At 37.5% G+C, this 26,959-nt stretch overlaps 1 protein-coding gene across 1 annotated transcript in view; it reads left to right on the top strand.

The window, feature by feature from the left end:
* The first annotated feature begins 622 nt into the window (after positions 1 to 622).
* KCNMB2 (potassium calcium-activated channel subfamily M regulatory beta subunit 2) overlaps positions 623 to 26,959 on the top strand; it is a 252,089-nt gene continuing 225,752 nt past the window's right edge. Inside the window, exon 1 of the mRNA XM_047786798.1 lies at positions 623 to 663. The gene's annotated coding sequence lies outside the window, so the exon portion shown is untranslated. The remainder of the gene's footprint in view (positions 664 to 26,959) is intronic.

Genomic DNA, 26,959 nt, shown 5'->3' on the forward strand with positions numbered 1-26,959 from the left:
TAACTCTAAAGAATGCTTATTTTTAAAACTGGGAAGAGGAGGAGTCCCTTGTTAGGAGTGAGAATTGTTTGAGGAATTCTAGAATGTTTATTCTCAACTTCACTTTCCATGAAAAAATACCTATTTGCAAAAGGAATTCTCTCTCCTGTAGTTAAAAAGAATGTGGAAATCTGATTCAATAAACAGGGTGGTGTCGGACTCAGTCTTTCATAAGGAAGTCTGAGCCCTCTCTCCCTTTTTAATATGAGAATTCGAAAGCAGTGGGGAAGTGATGTTGGACCTATCACAGCATTGCTAACAGACAGCCTATTACAGTATTTAATAAAAACAGAAGCAGCATGCCTATCATAGGCTAATAAATCCTACCTCCTGCACGCTTTAAAAACAGTAAGAAGCAGCTTTAACGGAGCTTCAGACAACTAATTTCAAGCATGGCTGTCTAGCGTGCCTGTCACTCCTATTGTCCTTACAAACTCTTTCAGACATTTTGAGCAGAGAGTATTAAAGCTATGAGTTAGCAAGGGTTGTGACATTAATGGTCCAGAAAGGCTTTAGGCACAAGCGGTAATGATGATTACTGGTGGCTATTTGGAAGACTGCACTGGATCGCTGTCATTAAAAATTAAGCGTGGCTTTTGAGGAAGATGTGACAACTACCGGGAGGTAGGATTTGCATGTAAAACAAAGGAATCTGTTGCTGTTTTGTGCTTTTTGTCTGCTGTGTGCTTTGTGAATTGCAGCCAGGTGTGGAGTAGAAGCAGAAAGGGGGAGAGGGGAGTGGGAGAAGAATCTGCTTAGAGCAAAATACAGTGGATACTATTATGTTTTATGGCAGTAATGCCTCGAGGATGAACTGGATCCAGGCTCGTAGGCTGCTGAGTGTGCATTCCACGTTGCTTTTCCTGTGGAGTAGAATGCTTAGAGGTCACAGAGAAAACAGTTTGCTTCTTACCTATGGTGCCAGCTGAGCTGTTGGTAGGGTTGAGTGAAGACTTTGGTGGGTGGGAGGCATAGAGGTCCAAGAAAAATAAAGAATAGGAAGCTGTCTTTAAGACTTGAAACCTGTTAGATAAATATTTTATTCCCATGGTCAATGTGCTTTGATAGCCAGAGCCTAATTTTTAAAAGGGGAAATTGGAAGATTACAATGGATTTCCCTGATAAAGAACTACTTTGGATTTAATCTATTATAAAGGAAAACTGGGCACCTTCATCCATTTGGCATATTGAGAGACTGTTCCACACTGTTTGTACCTATGGTTTTGCTAAAGCAGAGCAAGAGTTTTACACTAAAGAAGGGGCTTTCTCTCTGTTCCTGCTCTTGCTTTTAAACAACTGCCAGGGCTGCAGATGGAAATGATGATTTGCTAGAGGTTATGGACTTGCCATTTTAGCTTTTTCCTTCTTCTTCTATTTTTTTTTTAATGAGCAGAATAAAAGAACAATTCCCCTTGAAAGATGAGAGGGGTACTTGGGTTCCAAAGTCCAGTGGATAATGAGTGGATTTGCAGGGGCACTCACACTGCTTTGTACTTTATCATGGAATCAGAACAGCTCATCAGAAAGGGAAATGTCAGGAAATCATAGCCTGAGATTTTTTTCTAAGCAAAAATGCAATGATCAAAAAACAGTGTTTCTCCAACTTGATCTGTGGTTCAAGTTTCAGTATTTGTCATTGCATGTGACCCTCAATGTGAAGTGGCAGAAACATAGTGAGTAAATTTCTCGGTGTTGTGTTATTTCACAAACTCCAAGATGTAAAGATGTTGTTTTAGATTTTGAAAGACTATGTTATGATTCATTGATCTGTTTGTGATGAATGGCAAAGATATGTAAAATAATTGTTTATTTATAAAGGTATGTAATATTCTTCAAATATATCTTTAAAGATCTATATTAATGCAGTATTAAGTAGAAATAAAAAGCAAAAGACAAGTATAGTATGTTTTCAGCTAAATACCAGAATCAAAACTAAACAGAGCTTTTTTTCTTCTGTGATGCAGTTGAGTTTGTACATTTGTGAGCTTCTGTGTGCATACTGCCATTCACAAATGTGCAAAGTTGAAATCATTACCCTATAGTGTGCGGCATCAGTGCTTAGAGTTGTGTGTCCATTTTTCCTAATAGTATGATGATTGCTACAGAACCAGCCAAACTCTCTTGGCTAATCTTTATGTGACCAAGAGCACATGTCCATGAAATGACTGTATAGAATTTCTGATGCAACTGATGGCTATGACATCGTTTTATGTTTCTGTGTGGCCAGTGGAATGTGTGACCTTGACCTTGTAAAGTCCCATTCTCTAGCCGGTTGTGCTCACCAGTTAAGAACTCATATATAGAGAGCTCATAATGCATAAACAGAAATACACACACATTTTACTTACTGTTGTCAGAAGTTTACAACTGAATATTGTTTCTATTGTTTTCATTAATTTCATTCATTTGCAAAGGACTTTTACTAGCTCTGGTTTTAACAATATCTTCTGAATCTAATAGCATCAAACATTTATTTTAAAGGTAACACATGAGATCAAAATTATCAACAGGAAAAATTACTTTGCTGGGGTCATGTTCATAATAATTTACTGATAAACTAAAATGACTTTTCACAATTTTCACAGACTTATGGAAAAAATATTTATATTATATTTTGGTGATATATTTCTCTATATTGGACACCCATAACATGAAAAATATAGGGAACATATGGTAATTTTTTTTCTTTCCTTAGTGGGGAAAGCCAAACCAAGTAATTTAGTAAAACAACCTGCTTTGTGTCACTAATTAATTTCATTGTCTGTTTACATAAATTGATATCAACCAAAACCTTTCCAAATATCTTTTCCTTTTAGTTTATGCTATATCTAGTTATGAAAAATCAACAATTCTCCAAAGAAAGTCTGGAATCTACCCTGAAATTAAAATAAGAAAATCTTTGGGTCAGTCTGGTTTTCTCAGTCCTCATGGGTAGCAGAGCTACCAAGACACACAAGTAACCAAGTCTAGAATTGTCCTTGTTCTGTCTCTCACATATACACATCTAGTCATCTTTCTCCTTTACTGGTAGATATCCAGATATTTCTCAAACTAGCAATCTTCTCTTTGATATCTCTCTCCTCTTGTCAAAATATGAAAAATGAATCTCCCCCAAACTTTGATTGACAGAAAATTAAAAAGCAAACTACAATAATTACATATAATAATAATTTTAAGATGTGTGCTATGAAAAAAAACTAGAAAAAACTCCACCAAAATATTAGCAGTAGTATCTCAGTGTAGTAGAACTGGTGTATTTTATTTCTTTTATTCATTTGTAGAGTTACTAATTTTTTTCAAAAAGCAGATATTACTATTCACAAGACTAACATTATGAAAGTTTATGTTTTCTTTTCTAACCATGTTTCCATCTTTTCTTACTATCAAATATCATATCATACACTACGTCTTCACCCCATTCCAAATAATTTGTTGGTCCAAGCAGGACTGAGCAGAGGTCCTCTTCCTGTCAGAGACGCTTCCTCCTTGAGTTTCTTAATACACCGTGAAAAAAAATCAGCATAATCCTTCTCAAAGACTGACTCCTACTTCTTAAATCAGATTTCCTAGAAAAGATGTTTGTATGTGTGTCTGTGTGTCTGTGTGTGTAATTCTACAGAGTATTTTTGATATCCTTTGCTGACTCATTATCTTCTAAATCTTTAAATATTGGACTGCCCATAGCTCAATTATAAATCTCTTCTTTGTAGGTACTTACTGCCTAAATGAGTCTCAAGACCTTACAAATTATTTATACATAGCTCACAAATTCTAATTCCTAGCCTGACTTTCCCCTAATCTTCATACTTACATATTCAATCACTTACAAAACATTTCCACCTAAACCCCTTATAAGCATCAATCTCACACCCTAACATGTTAAAAATCAAATTTCTGCATTTCCACGCAAAATGTCCTCCTCCCACATGTCCCCCACATATGTAAGTGAAAACTCGATTCTTTTACTTGCTTGGAGTGCTCTTTGAATCCTCACTTTCCTTCACTTATCATAGGAAATCCCCTTGTCTCTATCTTTAAACTTTACCTAGAAGACAGCTACTTATTATTCCCACAGCAACCTCTCTGCACAAGTTACCACCAACTCTCAGATTACTATGCTATTTCCACCAGTGATCTCTTGCTTCTTCCTCCCCCTGCTGCCATAGACTCATTCTATCCTGGTACCCAATACCGTGGTCATTTCAAAATTGAAATTATATCATAATATTTTGTGTTCAAAAGCCTACAACATTTTCCAATCTGACTATGGATAAAAGCCAGATCCTTACAATGGAAGCAATGAGTGATCAGCAAATGGGTTACTCCCAAGCCCCTTCTGCTACACTCTCACTTTAACACTTCACTTCAGCCACACAGGTCTCCCGGCTGTTCCTAAAACATGCTACAAAAAGCCCAGCACCTTTTCCTTTTCTGTGCCCAATGCCTGGAAAATTCTTCCCCTTCTGAGCCAAATGACTCAGTTTCTCACTTTCTTCAGGTTTCTGCCATATGTCACTTTATCAGAGAAGACTTCCCTGAGAACCTTCTTTCAAATCACACCCCCTTGCACACTTCTTTTCCCTGTCCCTGCTTTCTTTTCCTCTGTGACATACCAAATTATCCCTCAACATATTGTATCTTGAGTTTTTATTGTCTGTCTCTCTCCCACTAGAATGTGAACTCTATTAAGAACAAGGACTTTGTTTTGCTCCCCCTGATGTATCCACAGCACAAATTGTCAGGTCAAGGAATAAACTGTTGAATACAGGAATAGAATGTTTTCCCCCATCAAAATCCACTAGTAGCATTAGGATCCAAGCAGAAGTTTTCAACTTTAGGGTGTAAGCTCTGCATCATAACAGCCTGTTGTTTTTTCCAAAGAGAAAGCTCCTGAACACCTTGAAGAAAGTCAAGATTTATCAAGATGATTTTTGTTCTCTTCCCTACATGGGAGGGGGAAAAAAAATCACATCACTGATCCCAATCTATGTCAAAGCAAATAAAAATTCAATCTGCTTCAATTTGATCTTATCCAAGAGATGACTTCTATTTCAAAAAGCCATCTTCACAGATCAGACACAGATGGATATAGACATGTCCTGTATTTTCTCTGCTCTTCCCTGGTGATGGGGGAAGGGATGGTGAAGCTAGGTTGAAAGGTACAAGTGAGGTCAATATGCCTTTCTGAGCATACAAACCCTAGCCTGTGTGGCAACAGGAATCAATCAATAATAATCAACAACTGCACTACTGACTTACATTCATTTCTTTCTCTCAAAATCAGTATGATCAGTTTCATGGTCTGGTTAACAGTGACCTCTCTATCATTCATAAGGTACATGATTTTAAACAATTAAATTATAATAAAATAACCTTATTTTCCAAATTGGGTACAAATGATAATGCCCAATATTTCTAGAATGCTGTATAGTCTAGAGAACTGGTGTGATTTAAAAAGGACACAGCATCTGAGATAACCATAAGCTTTAGGAATAGACAGATTGGTCTGCAACTCACCTTCTCCACTTTATAGTTATGTAAAAATAGACAAGTTTTTAAAATCTTATCAAGTCTGCAGTTTCTTCACTAGTAATTAGTGATAATAACACCTACTTCTTTGGGTTTAAAATTAAATGTGATCATGTCTGCCAGAGAAGATGCTTAAAAAGTAATAGTTCTCAATATAATTTAATCTTTACAGTAAGCCAGAGCAGTAAATATATTTTCCATTGAACAGTAAGAAAACTAAGGTGCAAATGATTTAATCATAAAATTGCTCAAGGTGGAGTTCCTGTTGTGGTTCAGCAGGTTAAGAATATGATTAGTATCCATGAGGATGTGGGTTTGATCCCCAGCCCAACTCAATGGGTTAAGGATCCAGCATTACCATGAGCTGCAGTGTAGATCACAGATGTGGCTCAAATCTGGCATTGCTGTGGGTGTGGTGTAGGCTGGTAACTCTAGCTCTGATTCAACCCCTAGCCTGGGAACTTCCATATGATGCAGATAGAGCCCTAAAAATTTAAAAAAAAAAAAAAAAAGAAGAATTGCTCAAGGTTAAAGAACTAGTAAGCTATTGAAATTTATTCTCCTTTCAGCTATAGAGACTCCTGATAAATAGAAAATCAGATTAACTATCTTTAATGTATTTAGTGACAAAAGGCTGCCAGTGATTAGGGAAATTTTTTAAAGGGAGGGTCTGAAGAGAAGATAATTTCTTTCCTCCATGAACAATCTCAGGTATATTATAAATCCCTTCCCTAAATAAAAAGTGGACTCAAACACCAGTGAAACAAAAGTAATTGAATGCTAATTTACATATTAAGGAAAACTAAATCTCTAGAATGCAATGTAATGGAACACTGGAACACCAGCTTCACAGTCATGAAGACCTTGGTATGCATCCTAGTTTTGCTCATTCCTTTTGCATAAACCTTTCTGAGTCTTTCTTGCTTCACCAGAAATGTAGATCATAACAGTATATCATGGGTTGTGAGGATTAAATGAGATAATGTATGCACTGCTATCAACATTGTGCATGGCACAAATTAAGTGCATAATACGAACCACCTATCATCACTTTATTATTATCTAAAATGATACCTTAAATACTATATATATTATGACACTGAGAGTTTTGTTTTAAAGTATCTCTTTTAGTTCTCATTTATTGCAATTGCATGTCTCTAAACTCATCCAGTGGATATCATTTAAGAGTCATTTAAGTATCAAGGCATAATATAAAAGTTTAAGGTATTTGAGCACCTGGACAGCACCAGAAACAAAATTTCCTGAAACATGTGACATTTGCTTGTTTCTTATTAGATCTAAAATGAAAGATGCAAATTCAGAAAAATCAAGAAAATGTCTGCTTTTCTGAGAAACCAACCTAATTCACTACACATGAATTTTATAGATTCACATTAAAAGGATTGTAACCAAGTGTTCTCCCTCAGCTTTGTCATGGTCTAGTGTCATTTCCTGTCTTCATTCTGTTTATGCCTATATAGGCTGAATTATTGGTAAACTGATCAGATGAAAGCAACAAAATACAGTATGACTTTACTGCAGGATGTGCATGAAATTGGCAATTAGCAGCATCAATTTTTCTAGATTTACATTACTAATTTCTTAATGCAATGGAATTTAATTTCATTTAATTGCTCAATAAAAATCAGCAGCTCCAATTAAACTATTAGGAAACGTTCAAATACTAATCTTCAACATAGGTTAAACCTTTCTTTAATAAGTTCTGAATTTCATTTAGCACCAAACAACTCCTCAAATTTCAGGTTCTTAGATTGGTTTGTACCACCAACTATTGTATTCATGTGGGTGTTTCCTTTAATATTTTGTCATTTCTCAAATCCATCTCTTTAAACACAACTGAGTCCATTTCGGTATCTCTCTCCAAAAATGTAGATATGCCACTGTCATTATAATGTCACAGATTTTCAAGGTTTGATTTTTTTTAGTCATCATATTGTTCCTTTTTGCTCTAAGAATATCTGTGCATAGTTTTACCATGGCCCTTAGCACACTGTGCTGTAATCTTTGGTTCACTTATCTGCTCCCCTACTCCCCAGTGAAACTGTAAGTCCCTGGTCATAGTCATGGCAGTATTTCCATTGCCTAACAGAGTTTTTGTCAGTGGTTAGTGCTTAATGTGTATTTATTGAATAAATGAATCAATGATGTCTATATTTGATTTCTTAGTGTCCATTTTGACTTAAGGAGGATAAATGACCAAATGGACAAATTAATCATGCACCTCATAAACAGAGTGTTGTATGGAACTATTTTGTAATAATAGAGGCCGGACCTACCATATGCTTACTTCTCATTCATCTACTGCCTCACCTCTTCTCTTTATATTCTTAGGCCCATATTAGGTGCATTCATGACTATTTCCCCATCCTGTCCTCTCTACTGTCTGCCCACAGTCACTTCCCCATCTTGATAAAGAGTATGGTAGGGCATTCCATTTGAAGCCAACTTCGAGTCTGATATCCTCAGACAGCAAACACATAAACCACTTCCTCATCAAAGACAGACTGACAGATGAGTCCAGGTGAGAATTCCAGCTCAGGAGGAGGGGAGGGAAAAAAATCATCTGTCAAATTGTCAAGCCTGCCAACTTCTTAGGAAAGGAAGAGAAGATGCTTATATTACTAGACAGGAGGGCCTAGGTTTACATTTACCAGCATTTGTACTAAATGGGGAAAATGTCAGATGAATCCCACATGCAAGTTGTCACCTTGATATTTTCCTGAGTGTGAAATTATAACTCCAGAATACTCTGGTCATGGGAGCTCATTTTCAGTTTTCAATAAATCCACTTAATGAATGAAAAAGAATAGTTAGGCAAGTCGTAAAATATATAACTAAATTTTCAAGTATAATTTTAGCTTAGATAATTAGGTTGCAAGCTCCTTGAGAACAGACACTATGTATTTATAATTCTCAGATGAATAGAACTATATTAAACATATATAGTATTTTTAATAACGTTTTGGCTGACATACACTCCCATCTCCTTGCTATTCACTGAGGTAAAGCCATATTACAAAATTCAGGTACACGTCTTATTATTTACCAGGCTGCTTGACTGGAGATTTAGGGTTATAGAAACCACACATATTTTAATTCCACTGAATCCCCTTTGTGCATTATGGTGTAGAGGACTCTTACGGAAAAGGAAGGAAAGAAGGGTTTATGAGTTCTGATGTAGCCTGTTTATTGATAGAATTATATTACTCACAGGCATTTGTGATTGGAAATGATTTACAAAAAACCAATCCACATGGTCTTCTACCAAAGGAGGATTCAATTTTGTCTAAATAAAGCCCTTATAATACTATGAGTGTCTTTGGAATTCCACTGTATTTTGTGACATGGTTCAGGACCTTAAAAATAATTATTTTGAGAGTTCCCACTGTGGTTCAGCAAGTTAAAAACCCAACATAGTGTCCATGAGGATGCAGGTTTGAACCTGGCCTCACTCAGTGGGTTAGGGATTTGGCATTGCCACAAGCTGTGGCGTGGGCTGGATCCGGTGTTGCTGTAGCTGTGGTGCAGTCTGTTCCAATTCAACCCTTAGTCCGGGAACTTCCAAATGCTGCAGGTGTAGCAATAAAAAAAAGAGAAAAAAAAAGTGGTTTAGTTTTGTCCAGCTTATTCTTTTTTCTTATTAAGTTTTTTACTGGAAAGCTGGCAAAGGTCATCTTCCTGACTCCATAAGTCTTATCCACTAAAGTAAAATATCTTTCAAAGTGAAACTCTTAGAAAGCCAAAAAATAGGCAGCAATTGGAATGCAAATATAATGTATTTCTTGCTCTGCATCAGATGCAATGGATCATTCTGGCCATGCTTCAGAAGGCTCTTTATGAGAAGGAGAGAGAAGCAGTTGGTAAATCTTACCCATGACATTATTCTTGAATGTCTTGAGTTTGATTTTGCATAAACATCTAAAAATTCCTGACCATAGGAAGAATTTTTAGCTCTGTCAAATTGAACTATGATTTTCTCAAAGAGATTATATTTCTGTAGTAAATCTAACACCATTTGGATTTTTTTTTTAATTTCGTAGTTTATTCCAAATGAAATTGGGAACAATAAAACAATAAGCTGACATCTGGAAGAAAATAATACTTAACTTTAGGGGCAAAACTGCAACAGGATTGGTCCAGTTTCTTCCTCTCTGTGAGGATGATCAATGACTGGTTTAACTTTGCTTCCTAGTGGTTTTATTTGATCCTGTGTGGTGTTTGGGAACAGCCATGTGGAGCTTCCTGTGTAGACAACTCAAGGTAACTATTTGCTTTAAAAGCATAAAAATAGAACAGCACAGGACTCAATTCTCTGTTGGAATGAATCAAAAGAAAAGAGAGGGGGAAACAAAGTTCATATCAAAAGGAGAAGGAAGGCCTAGAGAATATGTTACCAAATTTGAGAAAATCTTTCTGGGTATAGAAAAGACAACAATAGCCCTGATATGGAGAAAAGTGGTTAGAGAATGTTTATTACAACTTGCTTCTCAATCTTCTAGGTCTGTTTCCTCATTGGCAGGTGGATTTAATGTCTGCTGAACTGAAGCAGTAAAATACACACACACACACACACTCACACACACACCCAGAGGAGTTCTCTGGTGGTCTAGTGGTTAAAGAGTAGCAGTGTCACTGCTGTGACTCATGGTCTGCCATAGCTCAGGTTTGATTCCTGGACTGGGAACTTTTACATGTTGCAGGCACAGCCAAAAAAAGAAAAACAGAAGATGAGCTTTGATTTATTTATTTTTATTTATTTATTGGCTGCACTGGTGGTATGTGGAAGTTGCCAGCCAGGGACTGAACCCACTGCCAGAGCAACAACCTGGGCTACTGCAGTGACAGCACCAGATACTTAACCCGCTGCACCATAAGAGGATCCGATGAGCTCTGATTTATGTCTGTACAAAAATTTGCATTGTGTGTAATTTTGATTTCAGATGGTAGTTTGTTAACTAGAAGATTCTTCCCCTTGGACTATGAATATCTTCAGGTTACACATTACTAAAAAAGTATATAAGCTTCATCTTTCCAGTCTTTAACTGATCAACCTTCATTTCATATCTACATTTATTCAAGTAGTCATTCATTCATTCAACAAATAGTAATTGAATATCCACTATGGACTTAAGCACTGTGCTGGGTACTGGAGTTACAATGTTGAGCCAAATACAGGAAGGACCCCTCCCCCTGCAACCATGGAGGTGACAAATGAGAAAAACATTATTCATATAGTCACACAAACAAATATAAAATTACAAATGTAATGAGCACTAAGAGATTACTCCATTGGAGGTATTAGTATAGTCAAGGATGTCAAGGAAAGCTTCTCTGTGGAGAAGACTGAGCTGCTTAATGACAAAACCTAAAAGTGAATTAAAAAAAAAAAAAGGGAGCAGGTGTAACAGCAGCAGGGATTAGAGATTTCTATATAGAGAAAAATCATGAGCAAAGGCTAAAAGCATGGCCCCTTCACTTACTCAACATTTACAAAGTGACCTGTTTAGGGGGAGAGGGGGTCTGTTTTCCTGCCCAAATGGAGCTTACATTCTAATGAAAATCAATAAATTAAAATATTAGTAAATGAGATAAAAAGGAAACCTGTTAGAGAGAGTAGACTGCCTCTGACAGATGGTCAGTACAGTGTGGTTGGAGGGACAGAAAACCTGCCTGATTGGGCCCTTATAGGCCATGTTAAGGGTTTGCTCCTTATTCTAAGAGAAGTGGAAAGGCATCTAAGATATTAAGCAGACGCCTGACTAGATATTTGCTTTGCAAAATATGTCTGCTGCAATGTAATGATCAAAAGGGGAAGGAACAAACATGGACACAAAGAAGCCAGTTGAAAGGCTGTAGTAGTAATGCAGATGATGCTAACTTGGACCAGGTGGCAGTGAGAGGACAGAAAAGTAGCCAGAAAGAGAAGTATTTGGGCATTCATATCAGAGAACTGGTGATGGGCTAATTTTAAAAGGATATGGGTGAAGAGAAGGAGGTATCAAGGATAATTTCTGATTTGAATAACTAGATAGGTGGCGAGGATATGGAACACTGGAATATGACTAGAGTTTCCTTTCAACAAAAACCATTTTGAGGAGTTCCCATCATGGTTCAGTGGTTAACAAATCTGACTAGGAACCATGAGGTTGCGGGTTTGATCCCTGGCCTCATTCAGTGGCTTAAGGATCCAGCGTTGCCGGAAGCTGTGGTGTAGGTCACAGACACGGCTCCAATCCCATGTTGCTGTGGCTCTGGTGTAGGCTGGCAGCTACAGCTCTGATTAGACCCGTAGCCTAGGAACCTCCATATGCCACATGTGTTGCCCTAGAAAAAGGCAAAAAGACAAAAAATAAATTAATTAATTAAATTAAATTAATTTAAAAAAAATTCTGAAAACGTGGTCTGTCTTCACTTGTTCTCCATTTATTTTCAAGGCACTGGTGCATTATTTCTGGCCACATTGTTTTCCTGTGATCGTCCTCTTAGCCTTTCTAAGGACCCTTTATCATCCAACTTGTTGGCCTCAGGACACTGCATCACTCTATAGCATTCAAAATTATGGACCTTCCTCTCTGTCTCCCCACTTTCCCCCACCTCCCTAATTTTTTTCTCCCTTGAAATTCTTTATTCCCTTGACTTAAATTATGTTTAACTTCCTGGGTTACCAACTAACTTTCTAGGTCTTCTTCTTCCTTTTCTAACTTTTTACACTTTTTCAGTAATTGAAAATATTATCTGTCTACCCCAACATCCCAAACCATTTCTCCAGCAGTGACCTTGTTCTCCAACACAAGTCCTACACTACACTGCCTGCTAGCTGGCAGACATTTCTCTGTGATTGTCATTTTGCACTCAAAATTTGTTTGGCAAGACTAAAGACAAAATTAACCCACTCTGCCTCATGTTTCTATTCACTGTGCTACTGATTTCCCAGGATTTAACACCAATGATTGTCTTTGAATTCTCCTCCAACTAAAGACCTAAAGAACTTGAGTCCTATTGATTCTTCCTTTAAAATATCTTTTACAACTTTGCCTTTTATTCCTTCCTATGCAAATAAGGCATCTTTATCTCACACCTTGATTATTATGATAGTTTACTAACTAACCTACTTGACCCTAGTCTGATCTTTTCAAAGCACTGTCCTTAAATCACGTACACTGTCCTTAAAGCACTGTCCTTAAATTACTTAGGGAGCTTTTGGAAAATATCAATTCATGTAGATTGCATTTATACAGGATCTTTTGGGATAAGACCTGAAAATTTAACAAACACAATAGTTAGATCACACATAAATTTTGAAGAAAATCTGCTCAAATCTCTTCCAGCCTATTTTCTCTTACATAGGCCTTCCTAATGGATAGAGCATGACCTTGATCTTGGCATTTCCCTAATCACAGCCCTTCAGTGACTCTTGCTTAACCAAGCAAATAAAGTCTCTTCCCAGGGCTAGACATCAAGATCCTCCAATTGCTTGTGTCCAGATAAATTCCCAGCCTAATCTTTACCTTCCTGCTCTCACCCTGTGTTACAACTGAACTATATTGTTCCCCATTCCTCAAACACAACTATAACATCCTATACCTTTGTCCCTTGGCCTAATACATTTAGATATCTAGGGATATTTGACTCCCCTTCACTGTCACCTGTCAAACTCCTACCAATTCTCCAATGCCCAAGCTCCCCACCCCAGATATAACCTTCTCTTATTCCTTTCTCATTTCTCCTTTACCCTTTCCATTCCTTGCCCTCTAGGAAGAAGGGGGCTCTCCAGTCTTTTAATTCATTCAGCCAGTTTTATCTTTTGCTACTTCCTTAACACATAGTTATACACATATATCATTTTTATTTTTCTTTTATAATCTTACAATGAGAGGAACTATTTATTTTATAAAAAGACAGGTTTATGGAATAAAATACAAAGTTGACTTGAATTTGAATCTCATCTAGTATTTGTCCTTGGGCAAATTATTTAACTTCTCTGAGTCTGTCTCTATTAGTTAAGTGGGATAATGTCGCTTACATTATAGGATTTTGTTCAATATAATTTAAGGTGTCTTGTAAAACAATGAGTGACATGAAATGTTCTGTATTCAATTATTTTCACCTACAGAAAAATGGCAATTTTATTATACCTAGTAATCCTCAATATTTTGGTATACTTTAAAAATATTGTTTTGTCTCATATTACACTTTGTATCCACTTCATACATCCACCCCTTGTTTATTGGTAAAAACATATATATATAAAAGAGCAATGCACCAACACCAAGAAAGCAAACTATTTATCTACATTAGTGCTTGCCCTTGCCTATTCCTTTTTCAAAGCAGGTGAACAAACAGCAATTTTAACTATAAGCTAAAGCAAGCTACTTTCTAATGAGAGAGTTCTGTTAAATAAAGGTCAGCAGGAAACGTAACAACATTCATTGTCTCTTGTTTGTGGTCCATCTGGATATCATGAAAACTTGCTCAAATTTCTCTCCTTAACCAACAGTTTATCTAAATCACATTGCACTCCACTTTGGCTAGGACTGTTTGTCATTAACCAGAACAGCAATGATGTTTTTAAATGCCACTTCTAAGAAAAGGGTGCTCATTTTGTCTCTTTACCTATCTTTCTCTACCTTTGCAATATTATGAAAAAGCCTCTCAACCAATTAACCCAAAGGAAACTTAGTTCTAGAAGATCAGTGTTATATTGGTTATAAAGATAAATGAGCTAGGAAGGAGTTGACGCTGTTTTTATGTTCTTACTTAGTATTGTCTTTAGACTTAGTCCACAGAAGGATTCTCTGTCTAATGCTCCTTCTATTAAAATAATAATACTTTGTCCCAACAAAGCATTATGCTAAAGGAGGTCTTCAAGGAGATTACAGATTACTCAGAAATTATGTCAAGTTCCAGGAGTTAGGAATGAAACAAATGCAGTAAGAAAGGTATACAGTGTTTTTGAGTGTTTTAATAGACAGAGAAAGATTATGAACAGAAACCAAGAAAAAGACAAATCTCCAAGAAGAAACATCAATATTAACAGAGTTCCAATCTCTCTCAATCTCTCTCTCTAGCTCCCTCTCTCCCTCTCTCACACTCTCCCTCTGCCAGTTATTTGGCAGTAATGTTACACCGAGCAAGTTAGGTAACATTCCTGTGTCTCAGGTTCCTCCTCCATAAAATGGGGCCATAATACCTGCCACCTAGAGGTGTTATGTAAATTACATGAAATCATGATGCAAGGGGGCTAGCACAGTGCTACACAAAGTAGCCTCTCAAGAAATGGCACCTATAATTTTTGTTATTAATGCGGGAGTGAAGAATCATGTCAAATATTATAGAGATTTCAAAGAGGAAGGGCTCTAGATTTTGTGATTTGGGATTTTACTTATTCAATAGTGAAATGGGAGATCATTTTTTCCAAAACAAGGTAATGCGTCAAAATCACTTTTGATGGCATTAAAGGACTGAGCAGATGGTGAGGAAGCAGATCATTCTTTCAAGGAAATTTTCCCCCCAAAAGAAAGTAAGAGTGAAGATAGCTGACAAAGAGCCAATAAGGATGCGAGAATGGTACAGATGCTCTTTGACAGGCTGGCCATGAGGGCCTCTTGATGAGCTAGCATCTTACCTTATTTTGAAGGCTGCATGTTGAATTCACACTGAATTCATCTCCTACTAGTCCTGTAACTCTGTGTGGTAGGAATTGTTGCCCCCATTTGAAGACAGGGAAACTGAAGTTCAAAGGCATTGAAAGTCCTGTCCCAAATTCCACAGCAAATAATGGCAAAGTCAAACTTTCCAGGCAGCTCCTCTGACTCTAATCCTCAGGCTACGCTGCCTGACTAACTAAGAATCCATCACCTCTACCTCTAGAGCCTGCTTCACCAAGTCTCAGATGTTTCCAGAGAGGATCTGGAGACAACAACCACTGAGAAATAACCATTTGTTTTTTCACATGGTAACTGCTAAGAAGACCTTAAAAATGTCCACAGTGGCACACACCATTTTGCAGAAGTCAGGCACTTTGCACAACATCAACTGCAGCTTTGGGCCTGTTGTAAGTTCAAGGCATTGTACTAAGCATTTGATATGCATTCTCTCATTTATGGCTCAGAACTGCCCCAAGAAATGAGTGTTCATATCATTCCCATTCTACACTAGAGAAAAATGAGGTTCAGAAAGAGTAATGGGCTTGCCCATACTTCAATACAACTTGTAGGTAGCAAACATGGGGTTCAGGAAGAACTAACCTGACTCCCAAATTTTCAAGCATTGCATTTGATACCTGTTGGCCATTTGACACATTTTCTGCCCAGATGCCAATGTGCATAGGCCCCTGGTGTGCAGGCCTAGATTGTGAGGTCCCAAGAGGGCCATGCCTAGAGCTCAAAGAAACAGAAGGAAGCACATGACTCATGCACAAAGGTCTTGCTGGCAGATGACCCAGGCAATCTGCTTTCCTGTGGATTAACATCTCTCTCTGCTCTCTCCTTACCCGCTTAATGCATGGTGCTGGCTCTCAGCCAGATGCTGACCAAGGTTTACAGATATGACTCTAAATGGTAACTATGGAAGAATGATTTATCTACCTTCCTACCACAAATTTCCACACTGAAAAGTAGTAAAAGAGAAAGGAGAATAAGCAAAATGTTTGGTAACAGATTTTACATTTTTTCTTAACCTATCATCAAATTGTTTTTCTATTTTTTTGTTTAGTCTTATCTTTTGAATAACAAAACCAAAACTGGTTCTATTCTCCTGCCAACCAGTCTCCAAAATAATTCAGGTTGACAACCCACTTCAGATAACGTATAAATTATGCCCCAATTTTCTTTACCTAATACTTTCCATAATCCAATATATATCAGTGGCATTATAAGCTTTATTTCCTTCCCATCCCATTTTCCAGAAATCGACCTTGACCTCATCAATGTAATACATGAGCTTCTTTCCTATAAAATTGCCTTTTCTTTGTCTAAGTAGAATTTGGATCATAATTATTCCCATTTCTGTAGTTGCTGGTTTTGTAAGTGTTTTAACTCAAGCAAATATAATAATTACCCTTACTTTTCTTTAAATTATAGAAATTCAAACACTCTATTACCTTGAAATTATTATGATTTGTATTCAAAAGCAATGACCTAATAAATTATACATTTTAAGCCTCAATAGTCTGCTAGATTTGTCAATAAACACCACAGTCAACTATGACGGCACCCTTAATGGTGTTTAGATTTCTTCCTTCTTTGCTAGGTATTGCAGTATGATGTTATCCATACTTCAAAGGCATAATAAGAGGTAAAGATTTCTTACTGGTAGTCCCTCAATAAGGATAAGCAGGAAAAAAAAAAATTTACCCTATGCCAAAGTGTTATCTTGGCTGGATTTTTATCACAACTTGTCAACAAACTTCCTCTGAAGTGATATTGAAGTAATTCATATTCAAAAAAGCAAATGAATTTTAATAAAATATTAAATGAAATTCAAACTGAACTTTCACCTGAAACTTGAACTTCTAAACTGCTGTTCATCTAAAGTCAGTTATGATTTATGACAGACATATAATGTAAGAGAGAAAACAGATTTTCTTTATTATCCTACCTAACTGCCATCTGGCACAGTGCTAGAAAAAAAAAAAAATCTAGTTTGGGGCTAGTCTTGGTCTGGATATGTTTACAAGATTAGACGGAAATTTTTGAAAGTTGTATTTGATATAAATATTTAAGAATGTTTGTGGAGCATGTATTATCTGGATGAGCTCACTCATTCCTAAACTCTCTGAACCTCAACTCCCTTGGGGGTCAGATGTATGCAATGATGCCACCCTTGCCTGAGTCAGTGAGTAAAAGAATTTACTCAAATAAATGTGAAAGTGTTGTGATAACCATAAAAAAAAAAGAATGTCTGTTGAAACAAAATTAAAAAGCAAATAAATGGCAAGCCACTTGAATACCAGAAATGATGGGGAATATGCCCCAGAGACAGAAAGGTACAAGAGTCTGGGGCTGGGGACAGGACAGTCACCTAGCATTGGGCATTCGCTGGTTAGCTTCAGAGATTCTTATGGTACCAGGGGATTATTCAAACTGGTTTTCCTTAAAATAAACTCTTTAGAGAGATGGGTTGGCAGAAAAGAGGACTAAGAAATTGGAAGAAACCACTGAGAAAGAATGTACCATGATCAAACTATTTTAGTAAAAACTATTAAAATTAATAAGAGTTAAATTTATTGATTACTTATTTGTGTCAGGCATCATGCTATATCATCTTATCCTAATGACAAACCTATCAGTAGGTATCCTTATCATCTCTGTTTTTCAGATAAGGAAACTAAGGCACAGAAAAGTCTAGCAACCCACCCTAAGTTTACACAGTTACTGTGAATTAAGACCTTGATTCAATTTCAGATAATCTGATTCCAAAGTCTTTACTCTTAATCACCATTTCCAAGAATTTCAAAACACTATGTATTTAAAATAATAACTTTGGAGTTCCTGTCATGGCTCAGCAGCTAACGAACCCTACTAGTAATCATGAGGATTCAGTTTCAGTTACCGGCCTTGCTCAGTGGGTTAATGATCCAGAGTTGCCATGAACTGTGGTGTAGGTCACAGACATGGCTCAGACCCCACACTGCTATGGCTGTGGCTTAGGCTGATAGCTGCAGCTCCAATTCAATGCCTAGCCTAGGAACCTCCATAAGCACAGGTGTAGCCCTAAAAAAAAGCATAAAAATAAAATATAACAATAACTTTAAGAAGAACATATGTATGTATAATTGAATGGACTTCTAATAAGGATTCAAACCTGAAATACTTATCAGAGTCAAATCTTGAAACTGCAGTTGATTCCAAAGCACTATGCCTATTCCTCATCTGTCCTTAGAGAAAGGAACTTAAAATCACAGTGAGATTTAGAGAGCACATAAGCATTTATATTTAAAGAAAAAAAATGTTTTTTTCTCTTATGAGGAGCATCTTCATAAAAGACAATTTCTTCTTTCTCTGATACAGAAAAATGACCCAACTATAAATCAATTTAATTCAATTATTTTTAACTATCAATTATTGGTTCCCTTTCAAGAGAATGCACTTCTGCTTTTGCTTCTCCCTTAAAAAAATTCAGACTTACACTATTTCTAGTAGCCTATTAAGGTACTAAAATTGATAAAAAGATTAGAACATTCTTGTTTGCCCTCAAGTTACTTGCAAACTAGTATTGATTACTACTTACAAAAAAGTACTGTCTGGGTTACCAAAAGCAAATGGCCATTGTGTAAAGGGCAGAGGTCCCTGCATGTGACTTTACCATGAATAGGAATAGTCAAGAGAGAACTTCATGAGGTTGTCAAGCAAATTCTTCCTAAATTGTTAGCTGATAAGAATACCTGACCAAGTCCAAGGTCTTTGTCATTTTAACCTGGATTTCTTAAAGATTTTGCCTCCAGGATGAAAAGAGAGATGATACTAAGGGTGGACTGGCAGACCAGAGGAGCTGGTATATTAGAAGAGTATCCTCCAACACTGCAACTGACAAGCCCCATGCAATCTCCTGCTCAGGCTGACTCTAGAATTGGGAAGCTGCAAGAGCAATGAGAGTCGAAAGAAAGAATACACAAAACATGTTACTGTTTTTCAGCAATAAAATAGATCTTCACCATCCATAAAACTTCCCTAGCAAAGGGTCTTCTTCCATGGTCCACTAACTCCCAATGTGTGAGTGAAAAACATCATTTAATCTAATGGAATCACACAGTTAAGAGCATGAGCTTTTATTTCTGGATTTGATCTCTGTTCTTCCATTACTAGCTGTATCACCTTGGGAAAGTCACTTCATGTTTTCAATGTCAGTTTCTGCATCTATAGAATGGATTCTCATAATACTTTCCTTGCAGGGTTTGGGGACGTTTGAATAAAATAACACATATAAAATATGTACTAGTATGATGGGTGATCAATGCAAACTTGAAATGGTTTTAAGTGCACATCACCTGTGTTCATAAAACCCTGTGCCACCATTACATCTGATGATACATAACCATCTCCAATGTACTGTATTGTGGGATGTGTGTGTGCGTGTATTTTTGTTTACTCAGATACACTGTAAGTCTCTTGTTCTTAATACTAACTACTGCTCCCCAAAAAAGAATATGGTCTCTAACATTGAGGAGTTTACAATTAAGTAATGAAAACTGTGCAAACAGTGATATGTTAAAAAGTAGAATTGGGAGTTCCCGTCGTGGCGCAGCAGAAACAAATCTGACTAAGAACCATGAGGTTGCGAGTTCGATCCCTGGCCTTGCTCACTGGGTCAAGGATCTGGTGTTGCTGTGGTGCAGGTTGCAGAGGCAGCTTGGATCCTGTGTGGCTGTGGCTCTGTAGTAGGCCAGCGGCTACAGCTCTGATTCAACTTCTAAGCTGGGAACCTCCATATGCCGTGAGTGCAGGCCTTAAAAAAAAAAAAAAATTTGACTCCTTGGAATGGCTATGGTATAGAATACCGTAGAAGACTGAATATTTGATCTGTGGCTTATAACAAGGGTTTGAATAAGAATTAGAAGTGAAAAGGAGGAAATAGATGTCCTAAAATTTGCAAAGGTAAAATAGACACAACTTGGAGATTCATGAGATATAGGGAGTGAATAAGAGAGAGAAAGTGACAGATAAATAGAAGTTTGAAGCCCAGGAAATTGGGAAGACAGTTGGTCAGAATTCCATGGGGGAATCACAGAGAGGGCATAAAATTGGTGGAAGAGAATGAGCTTGTTTGGAACACTTTGAGATGGAAGAGAGACATCAAGATGAGGCTGCTCCTCGTGAAGTGTAACTTGCTACTCAGGATGCAGACTTCAGAGCCATTTTCATGGATGTGATCATTTGAACTTAAGCAATCACTTTGGGGGAGAAAACAAATAAATTTAAGAACTAGAATAAAACTGTGAGAAGTAGCTACATTTTGGAGACTCACAGAGGTACAATATTAAAGGAAACCTTGGGGGTCTGCAAAAGAAACCAAGAGAATGTAGCAAGCATCACAGAACCCAAGGAAAGAGAGGATGGCACAAAGGCAGTGGTGATCAGAAATGTCACCCTGCAGTGAGTCTGGGGGAGATGGAGACAGAGGGACTTTTAGGGACATATGGTGACCTTAGTAAAAGCCATTTCAGGACTTGCCTGGAGCAGAACTATAGAGAGGGTAAAGTGGGAGGGAAGATAATGCATGGAATCATAGCTTGAGGGACAAGGGAAGGTGTTTTACTAAAATAACAGAAGGCTGAGCACATTTGCAGATTGATGAGTAGAAGCCAGTAAAATGGATTAAAGCTAAAGAATAAACAAAGTTTAATTAACATTTCAAGACACCAGAGCTCTGATTATCAACCCTTTCTGAACAATGGACTTACCTAGGACCCTTAAAATAATATGAATATCTAGTCCTGACCTGCAGAGATTCTGATTAAATTGTTTTGGGTAGGGAAGGCACCTCTATTATTTATTTGTTCTCCCAAGTTATTTTAATATGTGTTCAGGTAAGAGAACCACTGACTTAGAAGAATTGGGCACTGGATTAAGGTCACAACACTGGGCATTGGATTAAATATCAGTCTGGATGACAAAGGCACTCTTCCTCTAAAATGGGTTTAGGGTAATATTGGGGTGGAGGAGAAAGGAAAGGATAGAATAAGAGCAGAAACATTTTAAAGGAGGAATATTCAAGGAATTTATAATGGATGATTTTAGTCTAAAATAGTAGAAGGTAAGATTCTTCAAGCAAGGGGGCAGGAGTGACAGTGAGTCATGAAAGAAATTAAAATGTCCTGAACAACTACTAGGATTCCACCTTGAATAAATAAGGTAATTGTCCATTTACTGCTTCATTCTCTCTACCCTTATTTGTTGGCCACTCCCTGACACAGAAAAGGTATCACTGTCTTTTTTGCTCCTCTTCAGAAAAGGAGAAGAAAAAGAAAATTTATAAACAGGGGTTATCTAGAGCAATAAAGTCATAGAGTCTCAAGGAAGACATTAGGCAGGAGCAGCAAGAGGAAGAAAAGCTAAGCCTCAGATTCAGATCTCTGTGACATCACTTACATCTTGTCCATGAAGGTGTCTTGCGAGCACCTCCTTCAACTGCTCCCATTTAAATGATGAGTTAAGTGAGGTGCAGAGAAATTCTGTGATTTAACTGATCAAACAGCAGGTTAGCACCACCAAGATGCCCTGAAGTAAAGCACCTACTATTCCTATATACACTCCGCCTCATGACCCTTGGGTCTGAGGTTCTCAGTAAGCAAAATGGCAGTAGCTCTTCTGGGAGGATTAATAAGAAATCTGTAAATTGTTTTTAGCTCATTGCAAGAGAGAAAAAAATGTTCAATTTCTTCTTTATTGCTATTATTATGTGAACCAGACTGAACTGCTATTATCTCTTAAGAGTTTCTTATGACTAGTGTGAAGTTTCCCATTTTAACCCAAGCCAATTTTATTTTTTTTTGTTTTTTGTTTTTTTGCTTTTTATTTTTTTATTTTTCTTTAATACTTGAGGCTGGAGAGGCCATGACAGGCCATGTACAGGGAGAAATATGAGTAATAATGAGGAATGAGAGGCTGTCATCAAGTGGCAGTGGATGGAATGAGGCAGAAACTTGGTCATTACAATGAAGACTCTAAACTCTTACTGAAATTCTTTAGCGTGACCTTCAAGCCAAAACTGTCCCCTACTCTAATCTTGGTGAGGTTTTATTTGCTTATTTTTATGCTCCATGTAATTGCCAGAAATATTTTAAAAAGACTGAAATGCCTCCCCCTTAGATAACATTTCAGGAAACCCTGTTTGAAGTTTATTTTCCAAATGTAATTTTTTTTTCTCCTTGTAAATCTATTCTAAGTTGTGTCTGATAAGCCCAAGCTCCCGATCCCTCCCACTCCCTCCCTCTCCCATCAGGCAGCCACAAGTCTCTTTTCCAAGTCCATGATTTTCTTTTCTGAGGAGATGTTCATTTGTGCTGGATATTAGATTCCAGTTATAAGTGATATCATATGGTATTTGTCTTTGTCTTTCTGGCTCATTTCACTCAGTAGGAGAGTCTCTAGTTCCCTCCATGTTGCTGCAAATGGCATTATGTCATTCTTTTTGATGGCTGAGTAGTATTCCATTGTGTATATATACCACTTCTTCCTAATCCAATCATCTGTTGATGGACATTTGGGTTGTTTCCATGTCTTGGCTATTGTGAATAGTGCTGCAATGAACATGTGGGTGCATGTGTCTCTTTTAAGTAGAGTTTTGTCCGGATAGATGCCCAAGAGTGGGATTGTGGGGTCATATGGAAGTTCTATGGATAGATTTCTAAGGTATCTCCAGACTGTTCTCCATAGTGGCTGTACCAGTTTACATTCCCACCAACAGTGCAGAAGGGTTCCCTTTCTCCACAGCCCCTCCAGCACTTGTTATTTGTGGATTTATTAATGATGGCCATTCTGACTGGTGTGAGGTGATATCTCATGGTAGTTTTGATTTGCATTTCTCTTATAATCAGCGATGTTGAGCATTTTTTCATGTGTTTGCTGTATATCTTCTTTAGAGAAATGTCTATTCAGGTTTTTTGCTCATTTTTCCATTGATTGATTGGCTTTTTTGCTGTTGGGTTGTATAAGTTGTTTATATATTCTAGAGATTAAGCCCTTGTCGGTTGCATCATTTGAAACTATTTTCTCCCATTCTGTAAGTTGTCTTTTTGTTTTCTTTTTAGTTTCCTTTGCTGTGCAAAAGCCTTTCAGTTTGATGAGGTCCCATGGGTTTATTTTTGCTCTAATTTCTATTGCTTTGGGAGACTGACCTGAGAAAATATTCATGATGTTGATGTCAGAGAGTGTTTTGCCTATGTTTTCTTCTAGGAGTTGGATGGTGTCCTGTCGTATATTTAAGTCTTTCAGCCATTTGGAGTTTACTTTTGTGCATGGTGTGAGGGTGTGTTCTAGTTTCATTGCTTTGCATGCAGCTGTCCAGGTTTCCCAGCAATGCTTGCTGAATAGACTTTCTTTTTCCCATTTTATGTCCTTGCCTCCCTTGTCAAAGATTAATTGACCATAGGTGTCAGGGTTTATTTCTGGGTTCTCTATTCTGTTCCATTGGTTGGTCTGTCTGTTTTGATACCAGTACCACACTGTTTTGATGACTGTGGCTTTGTAGTATTTCTTGAAGTCTGGGAGAGTTATGCCCCCTGCTTGGTTTTTGTTTCTCAGGATTGCTTTGGCGATTCTGGGTCTTTTGTTGTTCCATATAAATGTTTGGATGGTTTGTTCTACTTCTGTGAAAAATGTCATGGGTAATTTGATAGGGATTGCATTGAATCTGTAGATTTCTTTGGGTAGTATGGCCATTTTTACAATATTGATTTTTCCGATCCAGGAACATGGAATATCTTTCCATTTCTTTACATCTTCTTTGATTTCTTTGATTAAAGTTTTATAGTTCTCGGCATATAGGTCCTTGACCTCCTTGGTCAGGTGGATTCCGAGGTATTTGATTTTGTGAGGTGCAATTTTAAAAGGTATCATATTTTTGTATTCCTTTTCTAATAGTTCATTGCTGGTATACAGAAATGCAACTGACTTCTGAATGTTAATCTTATATCCTGCTACTTTGCTGAATTTATTAATCAGTTCAAGGAGTTTTGGGGTTGAGTCCTTAGGGTTTTCTATGTATAGTATCATGTCATCTGCATACAGTGACAGTTTGATCTCTTCTCTTCCTATATGGATGCCTTTTATTTCTTTTGTTTGTCTAACTGCTGTGGCTAGGACTTCCAAAATTGTGTTGAAGAGCAGTGGTGAGAGTGGGCATCCCTGTCTTGTTCCAGATTGGAGTGAGAAGGCTTTCAGTTTTTCCCCATTGAGGATTATATTTGCTGTGGGTTTATCATAGATGGCTTTGATTATATTCAGGAATGTTCCCTCTATACCCACTTTGGCGAGGGTCTTGATCATGAATGGATGTTGGACTTTGTCAAATGCTTTTTCTGCGTCTATTGAGATGATCATATGATTTTTGACTTTTCTTTTGTTAATGTGGTGTATGATGCTGATTGATTTGCGTATGTTGAACCATCCTTGTGAACCTGGGATGAACCCAACCTGCTCATGGTGTATAATTTTTTTGATATGTTGTTGGATTCGGTTGGCTAAGATTTTGTTGAGAATTTTTGCATCTATATTCATCAATGATATTGGGCGATAGTTTTCTTTTTTGGTGGTGTCTCTGTCTGGTTTTGGAATTAGGGTGATGGTGACATCATAGAATGTCTTTGGGAGTATTCCTTCTTCTTCAACCTTTTGAAAGAGTTTAAGGAGGATGGGCACCAATTCCTCTTTATATGTTTGATAGAATTCACCTGTGAAGCCATCTGGTCCTGGACTTTTATTTGTAGAGAGTGTTTTTATGACATCTTCCATTTCATTTCTAGTGATCGGTCTGTTCAGTTGGTCTGTTTCTACTTGATTCAGTTTTGGCAGGCTGTAAGATTCTAGAAAATTGTCCATTTCTTCCAGATTGTCAAACTTGCTGCCATATAGTTGTTCAGAGTATTCTCTTATGGTTTTTTGTATTTCTGCTGTATCCGTTGTGATTTCTCCTTTTTCATTTATAATTTTGGTTATTTGGGTTCTTTCTCTCCTCTTTTGAGTGAGTCTGGCCAGGGGTTTGTCAATTTTGTTTACCTTTTCAAAGAACCAGCTGTTGGTTTTATTAATTTTCTCTATTGTTTTTTGAGTCTCTATTTTATTGATTTCTTCTTTGATCTTTATAATTTCCTTCCTTCTGCTGACTTTAGGTCTTTTTGGTTCTTCTTTTTCTAGTTCGTTTAGGTGGAGGGTTAAGTTGTCAATTTGGGATCTTCTTTTTTGAGGAAGGCCTGTATTGCTATAAATTTCCCTCTGAGCCCAAGACAATTTTAAACTGCCTATAGAACACAGATACTGTAATAATTCAGTTGCCACACTCATTATATTGTTTGAAATACAACCAAATGGAAAGAGAAACACTTGTAATAATAGAGAAGTGGCAAGATAGAGAGACAGAGCTTACAAAAGTGTAAAAAGATGTAATCCAGGTAATTAACAAGGGGCAGTGCATGGTGACAAATCAGCGTGTCTCCTGCACTGCGGCCACAGTTAGTGAACAGTGGCTTTAAACTCCCATGCCTGGGTTCTTTCATCTGTAAAGCAAGATGAATGAGCTAGATTAACTCTCAGGTCCTTCCATTTCTGATTATCTTGATTTTAATTTTTACCATCATCCTCCACAAAATTGTTCTGAAATAGTTTTACAACTACATAGATTATCTCATCAGTTCTTTTTTTAATCATAAATAAATTTAGGCCTCAACTGCAAGTTTCTTTTTTTCTTTTTTTTTGTCTTTTCTAGGGCTGCACCCATGGCATATGGAGGTTCCCAGGCTAGGGGTCTAATCAGAGCTATAGCCGCCAGCCTACACCACAGCCACAGCAACGCAGGATCCGAGCCGTGTCTGCGACCTACACCACAGCTCACGGCAATGCCGGATCCTTAACCCTGCATCCTTAACCCCACAACCTCATGGTTCCTAGTTGGATTTGTTAACCACTGTGCCACAACAGGAACTCCAACTGCAAGTTTCTTATCTGTAAAGTAGTGGAGTGCTGGAGTCAATATTCTCCCTTCTCAGAGTTCCCTTCATGGCTCAATGGTAACAAATCTGACTAGTGTCCATGAAGACTCAGGTTCAATCCCTGGTCTTGCTCAGTGAGTTAAGGATCTGGCATTGCCATGAGCTGTGGTATAGGTTGCAGATGCAGCGTGGATCTGGAGTTGCCGTGGCTGTGTGTAGGCCAGTGGTTACAGCTCCAATTTGACCCCTAGCCTGGGAACTCCATATGCTGTCGGTGAGCCCTAGAAAGACAAAAACAGAAACAAAAACAGAAACAAACTCCCCTCTCAGCTCTGTGCTTCGGTGGCCTTTCCACTGCCTTTGGTTAGTTGCACTAGGCACGAAGCTAGTCGCTATTTACCTTACATGGTTGAATGCTCTGTTCCTTCATCCCATAAAGCCAGGGAGTGAATTGACCAAGGAGGACTGCATCTTGGTACAAAAGCCCATGGGCACCTTTCTCTCTTCCTTTTTTTCTTTTATCCTATTCAAGTGCGCAGTACACTCTTGGGTCATCTTAGCAGCCCTGTGGGCATGTTGAAAAGAACTCAGAGAAAACAACAAAGCAGAGAGCAAAGTGACAGGGTGACAAGCACAATAGGTAAGCTTTTGGAATCTCCCAGAGAACTGTGTTTATTTTGTATTCATCTTCTAGAATTGGTCAAGGAATTGGTGATGGCTGCTATG

Source organism: Phacochoerus africanus, chromosome 1, assembly GCF_016906955.1.
Source record: "Phacochoerus africanus isolate WHEZ1 chromosome 1, ROS_Pafr_v1, whole genome shotgun sequence".
In the NCBI taxonomy this organism is placed as follows: Eukaryota; Metazoa; Chordata; class Mammalia; order Artiodactyla; family Suidae; genus Phacochoerus; species Phacochoerus africanus.